The sequence below is a fragment of the Apus apus genome, chromosome 1 (genome assembly GCF_020740795.1).
Source record: "Apus apus isolate bApuApu2 chromosome 1, bApuApu2.pri.cur, whole genome shotgun sequence".
NCBI lineage: Eukaryota > Metazoa > Chordata > Aves > Apodiformes > Apodidae > Apus > Apus apus.
Window position 1 is genome coordinate 28,491,834 of NC_067282.1, and position 11,479 is coordinate 28,503,312.

Sequence of the window (11,479 nt, forward strand, 5' to 3'; positions counted from 1 at the left end):
GAAGTTAGATAACTCCTGCTTTAAGATTTCACAATCTTCATTTGCCCCCTTGTTTTAGTGTGCTATGAAGCAATCTTCGTGATCATATAGAAAGTTTCATGATAGGTTTGACCTGGTGTGGTGCTGAGCCAGGGAAGATGTTTGTGGGCTTTGTCAGCAAGTGGCCTGATTCTGCTAAAGGTGCTGCAGAAACCAGTAGAAAATTCTGTAGGCAATGGAACAAAAGACTGCAAGTAGAGGAAACCGTATCTTCATGGTTATGTCAAATGAGAATTCCTGTGGATTGGATGTGATGTTCCTTTTCTGCCTTTATTCTTACATGATGCTAAGCAAGTTATCATGCCATTGTTTTCCTAGTACTTGTATTGCTCACTTCAGAGGTGTCTGACCTAAAACTCTTCTGTCTGGTGGAAACACTGGCTGCTCACATTTGCAGCTCAGCTTCTTAGGATTTGTCATTTGAATTGAAATACCATGTAATGTTATGTCTGTTGACAGTCTGCTATCTTCTTAAAAAGGGTACCTCAAAGTATTGCATACCCCTATGGTTTCTCCACTTCCAGGTCACATTTAAAATAGAGGTAAGACACTTACCTTGAAGGGCCACTGGTTTGTTTTTTTTTTGTTTAAAAAAAACAACCGCTTTTGCTTAGTAGTTGTACTACAGTAATGCATTTCCTAGTGGGATTTTTCTATGGCATTTTTCAGTTCTCATCTTGGAGGAAGAGGTGAGTATTGTTCATCTTTTAAAGACTAGATCTGCAATCAACTTTCCTTGCTACTAGCTCAAGTTGAGAAATCAAATTTCCATGTCATTGATGCATGGTCTATTCATCCAGTTCTGGTAAATTCCCAAAATCTCTGATTTGTGTCCTATCTTGTCACTGATCTGTTTTGCATATAAAGCTACTATTATTAAATACTTGTTTGTCCCGGTTTTGAAATGTGTTTTCATGAGTAACACCTTCAGTATTCTGCAAAATCTTTTACACACTAAATGTAATTATGTTTGAACTTCAGCATATTTTACAATAAACTTACCTGTAAAGATTTATGTCACAGAAAGAATGAATAGTTAAATTGTAATACTTTGTTTCTAATGTACAGTAATAAACAGTCTTTAAAAATGTAAAGTGACTTATACCTATGTGATTAGGACTTCTACACACCATTGTTCTTCAAATTTCCAAAGCAGTTTTCTTGGTACTGCATATGGCACAGTTTAACTGAGTGAGACTGGTTCTGTACCTGATACTAAGATACAGACAACAGGAAATGTTTCAGCTTTTCCCTTAATCATGGTATCTTGTTAAGTATTGGGAGAAGTCTTTCCTAATCAGGTAGCAATACTAGTAGCAATTATTGAAATGTGAAATGTTCATGCTCCCTTTATATTCTTTATCACCACCTCCAGCCATAAAAGTCACACAAAATGATTGATAGAAATATATCTGAAGTGGTGAGCCACTATTTTGCAGCAGTTTAACTTGAAATAGAGCAGTAAGTCTTCATTTAAAACAAACAAACAAAAGTTTAACATCTATTTGAAGGAAAACTTATGTCTGATATATGCGAATCTCCTTTCCAAAGTGGCAGTTTGTAACTGTGTACCAGAAGAAAATGTTTAACTATAACCTGAAAAAAACAATGGAGAAAATCCAATAGCCTCAGTGACATTGTTCATCAGGGGTTAATATCACTGCAGTATTACTTTTTGACTCTGAATTAATTGGTTTTTTTCTGTTGGAAGCTACTTAATGGCTCTGAGGAACAACAACTCAATATCTTTTCCAAATTTGATTCACTTACAATAGGTCTGTATTAATAAATCGAATTAAATTTATCTAATACTACTTCTGTCTCTTAATGTATAATACAAACCCTATGCTTAAAACTTCTGAAATAAAAAATTAATTAGAGCAGCATTTATCCAGTTTGAATCTTCAGTTATAAATATACAATGCTGAGTAGCTAGAGGCTGACTGAACTTCTGTTGAGATGGGAATAATATGTCCATAATGTTTTCTTCTGCTGTTTATAGCCATAGGAGACAGCCATGGATAGAAAGTTTCATGTTTCCCTATGTTTTTTGCAGGGCAAGCATGTGGCTTTATTACCTATATATGAACCTTCTGTCAGCAGCTTTTACACTTCTAAGTGGTTTTCAAAGTAAAACATTTTGGAATGTCATAAAATACTCAAAAGAACCTTAAGTATTATAAAATTTGAACTATATCAGGCATAAATTATAGAATATAAAGTCTCTAATGGATATATTTTTAATATTTTATTGAAATAAAGGCAAGAAAAAGCTTCAGGGATTATGTTATTGGACCAACTGGAATAGTCAATAATAATATATTACTATGGTTCTACAGTCCTGTGATTCTCAAGCCAGACAAGTTTGGGACTGACAGTCTTCCTGTTTCCTTCAATACTAGGCTGGCTCTGACATTTCCATGGTGGTTTCACTGAATGACTTTGGGTTTGTTTTTGGCAAAGCTGAATGTGCTTTTGCTGTATGAGCACCAGTGCTGGCACCAAGAAAAAGTTCCCTCTGCTCTCGAGAAAGTATCAAAGTTAATTTTCATTGCTTAAACCAATGTAAGGAATATTCAGGGCCTTGTCCTTAATTTCTGGATAGTCCTATAGACAAACTTGCCTGTTTGCTATTTAAATCAGTTTCAAAGGGGCTAACAACATTTTGGTCTACCTCTTTCCTTCTACAGAAGGTTAGTATCAACTTATGAAACTAACACAAAAATGTTCATATAGATACAGCTTCTTAGCATATAGAAACAGCTGTGGCACACCTTTCCTCTCAAGACAATGTAAAAGTTTCCCTCTATTCCAATAAGCAATATCGGTTGTTTTCAAACATATCAGTAAATACATAAACTGTATTATCCACCTCTGTACAATGAAACTTCAGACACAATAAAAGACACCTCTGGTAGTATCAGACAAAGATGAGAAAGAGCTCTACTGTTTTTGGTGTATGAAATCTGCTAAATGACCAGTGTGGCAACTAGTTTTAGGAAGCATGAGGGCATGGTAAGTGGTACAGTCACAAAAGGGATTTCACTGCTGATTTGGTAACATCGTATAGCCAGACAGCCCCCTGTTGGTTGGATTGTTGTGGAGAAATGTATTGTGCTTTAATTCAGCAACTCTCTGCACTCAGCAAGCTATTTTCTTCATTTCCATAAAGCTATTTTTTTCACTCCCACATCACAAATACAGATAATGGGGGGGAAAAAAGGATCTGTGCATTTGTAAAAATTACCTTTGAATCAAGTTTTGTCCCTCTTGTATAGAAGAAAAATGTCAGAATTTGGTTAAATAGAGTATCTAACAGTGCAACAGTAGTTTGTCCTTGTGATCAAAACTTGAGACTGGCATACTTTAATATCACATTTGCAGCCTGGCTAGTACAAAGTATTTAGATAAAACTGTAAATGATGCAGGTAATAGATTTTAAAACATAAAAACTTGTAAGTTGGCAGCAAACTAGCCAGGCATAGGTTCCAGCCTTGTTTAATGACTGGGAGTCTATTGCAGGCATGTCTATGAGAGCTTCTGCTATTTAACAAGGTACAGTTTTACCAAGAGACTTGGGGATTTTTCTTCATGTTTGCTTTGCTTCAATCTCTTGTATGTGGCTTAAGTTGCTACCAGTGCAACCAGCTGCTTACTTCTTGTGTTTTCCCATGTGTCATGACACAAAAAACCTGGTTCTCCAAAAGAAATAGGTGTCTAAAATATTGGAAAATGGAAGGATACTTATTTGGTATTTTGACTTTTTTTTTAAGTGCTTGTAAAGGGAACCTAAAATCTGCTCTGTAATGGTCACTGTATATCCATCTGATGATGGGAGTGCTGTATACACTGTATGAATGTGTTCAAGTATTTATTTTCTAGAATCTGGTCATGTATGGGTGCTTAAAAGGCACTATTTGTGGTGCAAATGGGTGGCCCAATGAAACTCTTCAGGAAGAACTCTTATCTCAGAAGCACAGGATCTTCTGCTCCAGGATAAACAATACAGAGGTGATGTCTTTCTGCATCAGCTCATCTTTTGAAGAACATGGTTTGTGGGTGAAAATCCATAGCTGTAACAGTGGAGAAACTGATGTGTGAATTAGTCTTCCACTACAACACGGAACAGAAGAGTAGCACGATGCTGAGAAAGCCGAGGTGCTTAAGACCTCTTTTTCTTTCTCCCCCCTCCCTTTTGGTAACACCTTAAAAGCTCAATTGTAATCAGATATCTTTTAACAGTTGGCAGAAGCAACAGAGGGCAAGAGTACATGCTGTGATTGAAGAGGGGGAATGGGAAAGACAGGGAGAGAAAGACCAAGAGCTACTTAAATGTTGTCATGACCTAGTAAAATCCATCAGAAGAGTTTAAGGAACTGGCTGAAGCAATCTCAAGGTGAGGGGACTCTCCCAACAAACAGCCTGGGTTTCAGGTTCTTCAGAAACCCAAGGGGATTCAAGTTCCCATCTCCTGCTTCCAAAAAAGTGCCCAGTGGAGGTTGCCCACAGATGTTCCCCATCTTTCTTGTTAAATCAAGGATATGTGCAAAAATGAATAAAAGTCACAAAACAGTTTTGTTCAAAGGTTGTTGGCAGTGATAACTATTACTGTTAGCAGATGAAAGCAAGCTGCAGGTAGGATTTCAAAGGGTAGTGGAATTTGCTTTTATTGGACTAACTGTACAGTTCCTTGCAAGTTCCATATTATTTTCCTAAGATGTTCCTGAAGTAACCATAAAAGAGCATACAATAAATATAAGAACCCATTAAAGCTCACTAAAGGAATACCTTATGTTTCCAGTAGATGAACACTGAGATAACTGAATATTTGTGAATTGCATCACAGACCTCTATTATGCCAAAGTTCTGTTTCTTATTGCTAAAGAGCACCAGTAAAGGTGGCTTTAAACTGCTTTCTGCATCTACTTTCTCTAAAGCTGCTGAAGAGGCAATGCAGGGAGCAACTAGCAGGGTAAAAGAATTTCAAGACTCTTCCAACAACCAGCAAAGGGATTCACCTCTCCTTCACTACCATAGTTTTGGGGTTTTGTTTTGTTTTTTGGGAGGGTTTGTTTGCTTGTTTTGTTTTGTGTTGTTTTGGTTTTGTTGTGGGTTTTTTTTCCTTTTGGATGGGAAGGTTTACAATCTCCCATGTTAGTGGAATTCATAAGAGCGTGTTCTGGGTATAAGAAGACTCAAGAAGTAACTTCCTTAAGGCTTCTGGAGTATCTGTAATTTTTATTTGGTTCAAGCAGTTCTCGTAGCTTAGAACATAAAGGTTACTTGCAGAGTTGTGGTGTTGTGATCTCATTACTTTATGCTTATTCAGGCATAAAGGATGTAGCCTGAGAAAGGCACTATTTTGTACTGTGGAAGTATCCTCTGACAGTTAACTCCAAAATGGCACCTTTTTCCCTTTAGCTATGAACAGTTATTCAGAGCAGTGGGTATTTTTAATAGCAGACAAATTCTTAACTATGTCTCTAGGTTTTCCCATTTATTTTGGAGTTCTTATAAAAATAGCATTTGGTCCTGGAGATTTACAGTGTTCGAATTTCTCAGGCTGCCAACAGGCTCTTCCTTTGAGGTGTCTAGACCTGATGAAGCTACAGTGATTCCCCATAAAGCATGTTCTTGGGATAGTCCTTCAGTGCTGTCCAGTTCTGGAGCCCTCAACACAGGAAGGACATGGAGCTCTTGAAGTGAGAGAAGGGCCACAAAGATGATCAAAGGGCTGGAGCAGCTTTGCTATGAAGACAGGCTGAGAAAGTTGGGGCTGTTCAGCCTGGAGAAGAGAAGGCTCCAAGGGGACCTTACAGCAGCCTTCCAGTATCTGAAGGGGCTACAGGAAGGGGCTTTTTACAAGGGCGTGTAGTGATAGGAAAAGGGGTAATGAATTAAAACTGGAAGAGGGAAGATTTAGGTTAGACATTAGGAAGAAGTTATTTAGCATAAGGGTGGTGAGACACTGGCACAAGTTGCCCAGGGAAGCTCTTGAAGCCCCTTCCTGCAAGTGTTTAAGGCCAGGTTGGATGGGGCCTGGAGCAACCTGGTCCAGTGGAAGGTGTCCCTGCTCATGCAAAGGAGCTGGAACAAGAATGCACTAGGGTGCATTAAGAAAAGTGTTCCACAGGTCTAGGGAGGTTCTCCTCACCCTTTACTCTTCCCTGCTGGGACCACACTTGGGATACTGTATCCAGTTTTGGGCTCCCCACTTCAAGAGAGATGGGGATCTACTGCAGAGTCCAACAGAGAGCTACAAGGATTGATTAAGGGACTTGAACATCTCTCCTATGAAGAAAGGCTGAAAGAACTGCAGCTGTTCAGCCTTGAGAAGGCTGAGAAGGGATCTGATTAATGTCTATAAATATCTGAGGAGAGGAAGGGGGCAATCTCTTTGGTGGTGCCCAGTAATAGGACAAGGAACAGTGGGTATAAGCTAGAGCATAGGAAGTTCCACCTCAATGTGAGAAACTTCTTTACTGTGAGGGTGATGAGCACTGGAACAGCCTGTCCAGAGACGCTGTGGAGTCTCCTACTTTGGAGATTCAAAACCCACCTAGATGTGTTTCTGTGTGACCTGCCCTAGGTGATCATGCTTTGGCAGGGGGGTTGGACTAGATGATCTCTAGAGGTCCCTTCCAACCCCTAATATTCTGTGATCTATAAAGTCCCTTCCAACCCAAACAATGCATTCTCTGATTCTATGATAGGAATGTCTATGTCACCCTCTACATTGAGACCAAATCATTTATACTGAGCTTCTTGACCAATTTCTTTCATCCTGCTCTTGATACTACATAGACAAAACCAAAAAAACACCACCTGGATTCAAGTATGTTTAAAGATACTGGGGATTCCTCCCCACGTGTGTGTTTGTGCATTGGTACATGGGCACTGCATGCAGCCATTGTGCACCTGACAATCCTGTATGGGAGAACATTGTTCAGCAGCACCTGTGAAAGCAGTAACTCTGTGTCTTTGTGCAAGAGCGGTGTTAATCCTGCCAGCCTCTTGTTCTAGCCTGCTGGCTACCAACAGAGCTTTTCATTAGCCATTGATACACCAGTCTTTTATTATTCACTAATTTATACTTATATTAACATTCAAATAGCTGGTAAGATTGGGTTGAGTTGTAGAAACTGTAGCATTTCTGTTATTTTTCTGTTGGATAAGCTGCTTTATCCTGGGAGGAGTTCCATGTCAGTGCATGCCCCACGAGTGAGCGCGACCTCCCCAGCACTCGCTGCAAGGTAGTGGTGTCATTAACAGCTATCTACATAAGATACATTTTGCTTGGCTTGATGAGCATCACATGAATCTTCTAAGAAGGCTGAGCAAGAAAAACATCTTGCCTCAGGATGTCTCAAGTGATTCAGGCACCTGGCCTCTGGTTCTAGTTTGCCTGAGCAGAAACTGAGGAAGACCAGAATTCTTCTGCTGTTTCCACTTCTTGCCCTAGGCTGTCAGCAAGTCTGTCATGGCGAGGGCTCAATTAGAGGGTGACAAGGAACAGGACATTTGCAAATCAGATCCTGATTTTCTCTTACATAAACTCTTCTGATGTTCATCGCTGAATCCTGGGAACACCAGGCTGTCCTGTGATGCAGAGTTGGAATTACTTTGGATATTTCATCTGTATGAAATTACCTTGGATATTTCATCCAGTTCTTGGATCCCTCAGCAGCTGTGAAGATAGAGCAGAAATTTTCAGTAACAATGACAACAAAATTGATTTTGACAGGGTCAAATCACCTTTGGATCCTTCAGCTGAAAGCAGACAGCAATCCAACACTCCACTGTCAAATCATGCTCATAATCACCCTTTACAAGCCTCCATGAATTCCAACCTTAAAGGTGTTAATTCAATCGTTCTATATTCTACTGGTACTGAGAGATGATTTTCTGCAAGTTTCCAGCATCCTGTAGGGCTAGTTCCATAGAAAATATTCCTGTGCTCAGTCAGAATCAGAACAGGGCTGAAAGGTTTTTCTGTGAGGTTCTCTTTAACTGGACATTCTGTGCTAGGCTGAGAGGTCAGGTGTAGTTCACACTAGGGTAGCTTAGAGAGATGAGAACTTTCTGCATTTTTCAGCATTGCTATATTCTCATTTCTGAGAGGGTCCTTGAGGTGGAATGCAGAGCTTCAACTGCAGCCTTCAAAGAAAGCCTGTTGTTGATATGTCACCAGCTATCAAAGTAGTGTCCATGTGCATATTTCATTCTCCATTTCTCACCACAGGGTAGCTCCTGACTCGTTACCTGCTTACAGTGATTACAAAGCTTTCAAAGATCCAACTGACAGGACAGTTTTTAACAAAACCATTACTAAATGCCATCAGACTAGAACAGTGCCTCAGGGCAACCTCCTCCACAAGGAAAGCTGCCTCCAATAACAGCAAAAAATGACATAGCAAGAAGTTTTATCTCTGCTGCAGAAAGAGCTACCCTCCCAAAAGGAGGGTCCCGGACTACAGAGCCATACAAGCTAAAAATGGTATTCTTAATTAGTATCTGCTAATTTAAAATTCCAAGAATTGCCACAGACACCTAGTGAGGAATTTAGATATGGTGCAGTAGGGACCATTTATAGCAATAACAACTCTTTCAGACACGGACATCTTTACAAAGACAACTTTGTGGATTTTGAATTATGAGCAGCTATTCAATGCTTTGTGATCTGTTTATATAGACAAGGTTGTGCACACCATTCTTAGGTCCCCAAGAGTGTAAACACCAGTTCCCAAACATGAATATCACAGAGCACAGGCTTTCCCACCATGCACACCTACATGCCCTCCAGTAAAGCAGCACAAGGCTTAGAAGCGTCCTTGTGTGTAGCAGTTCACCTGCTGCTTTATCGACGTGGCAGAGTGTCTGACTGGTCTGAAATGTTCATGATGTTCCACCTTTTCCTTTCAACCACTGAAGGGGTTTTCTAACAGGTCAGTACCTACCAGCTGCCACAGCGACTGTTGTATATTCTGTTTTATTCACTCATTGTCTCCGGTCTGTCCCAGGGCATTTCAAGGAGAGTATGTTGAATCATTAGTAACATCGTTTCTTTTTTCCTGTGGAAAAAGAGATCCTGCTTTGTATTTTAAAAAGGGAGCGGGAAAGGTGGTAATGACTTGATTCCACTACAGTGTTCACTTTGGCTGTCCCAGATCTCAAGCAGTGTGAATACATACATCTGGAAGATCAGGTACAGAGTAATGTCTTCAGCTAGCAGTTTGTCATTGCCAGGTTAAAAAGCCCTATTTTGAGTTTTCAAAACAGTTATTTCCACACCGTTATCCACCCAGCCTGAGGGAGCTGTGTGGTCTTTGTAGCAGGAGTCATTGCCTTCAGTTGAAGATCTGTGTGCTTGTCACCATTTCTTTCAGAAGAACAGAAATCCCCATCTTCATATCTGGAATGCTCTGGATGTGAACTCCTAAGAACTGCCATTAGATCCTCTGTTCTCAGCTATATCTTGGTGCTGGGAGTAGACAAGAAGTCAGTATAAATCCCTCCACAGAATATAGAAGATCAAAACCACAGCAGGCTGATGTTCCATTAGCCTTGTACAATTCCACATGTTTTTCAGCTTTTCTATTCAATCTCAAAGACTACCTCAGAAGTTCAGAGAGAGCATATGTCAGGCTTTCCTAGCTAAGCACAAGAGACTGGCACAGCGCAGCTTGTAGGGGAAGGTACAGCCAATGGACACACAAGTGTCCCTGTGCCTTTTAGTGCATTTTCCAGACAAAGATCTGGAAGGAATCTCTGAAATTAAAGATGAGTCTAGCAGAAAGATAACCCTTCTCCACATGTATCTGTAGAGATTGCAAGACTGCATATCATAGAATCATAGAATGGTTTGGGTTGGAAGAGACCTTAAAGATCATCTAGTTCCAACCCCTCTGCATGGGCAGGGACACCTCCCTCTAGACCAGGTTGCTCAAAGGCCCATCCAACCCGGTCTTGAACACTTCCAGGAAGGGAACACCCATAGTTTCTCTGGGCAACCTGTGCCAGTGATTCATCACCCTCAGACTGAAGAATTTCTTCCTAATGTCTAACCTAAATCTCCCCTCATCCAGTTTTAATCCATTCCCCCTTGTCCTTTTGATACATGGCCTTGTGAAAAATCCCTCCCCAGCTTTCCTGTAGCCCCTTCAGGTACTGGAAGGCAACTATAAGTTCTCCTTGGAGCCTTCTCTTCTCCAGGCTGAACAACCCCAGCTTTCTCAACCTGTCTTCACAGAAGACATGCTCCAGCCCTTGGATTATCTTTGTGGCACTATGAACACAAGTGAAGTCTGGATTGCACTGTTATGCTTTACATGTCAAAGAAAACTTATTGAGTAACAGCAGAAAACATTGTTAGCCTAACCAAAGATGGCAGAAAGATCTCAGTTACATCAGGGGCCATACAGGTACCATTTGTCATTTACGTTCTTGACAGCCATATTAATCATTAAGCTGTTAATGTGTTTCAGGGATCCACCATTTACTGACCCGTCTTCAGAAGATAAGGTTTTGAACAATCATAGGTAGCAAAGGAAAATTATATGGCATAAGGGTCAATTTGTAAATGGGGAAAACAATGTAAACTAGTCTGTTCTAGAAGGTTTCCAGTTTATAGAAAATTTGGAACTTCCTGACAGGGTAACTGGTCACGACACTGCAACTGGAATTGAAACTAAGATCATCACCAGGCCATATCCAGCAATGATCCAGGAGGCTTATAGCCCCAGTGCTGCCAAAGCAGTACTGGTATTCTGGTCTTAAGAGTTTGCCTATTTGGCCACCAAAAGCCTTTTAACATTATTAACCCATCTTATGCCTGAATCCTGCAATGTTCCAGTTCATAGTGCAAATGCAGAAACTACCTCTGAGAGACAGATTTGGTTCTTCAGGTGTGTGACCTATTGATGCAAGATGTTTTGCAGATTCACTCACCTAACACACCGTGGAAAAATAAAATGTCCCTCTAGTCACATGAGCACCTAAGTCATTCTGTGCCTTTTCCATGTTCCCTTAGCAGCTCTCACCCACCCATTCAGTCACTCCTCTAAGATCTGCTTTTCCTTAGCTGGTGGCACTGACATTTCTGACAGCTCTGTTTACTGTTCCCCCTTAACTCCAGTAAGTTTTATCTCTGGTCCCAAAAAGGCAGCGACTCTTTCCAGATTAATTGTATTCCTTAACACCTTCTCTGTAATGGGAAAGAAATGAGTTTGCTTTTTTCTCTGGATGTCTGCCTGCCTTTATCATGTAGCCTTTTGCTTTATTCCACCAGTGACCAAAACAAAGAGTGAGCTGAAGACATAGAAAGAAGATGTGATTAGATAGAAGGACCAGCGTGCCTTCTGTTTAGTGTTGAATACAGCTCTGCAAATAAAACAGTATGTCAGCAATTATTTTGTGACTCAGTTTAGTTATCACTGGGGAA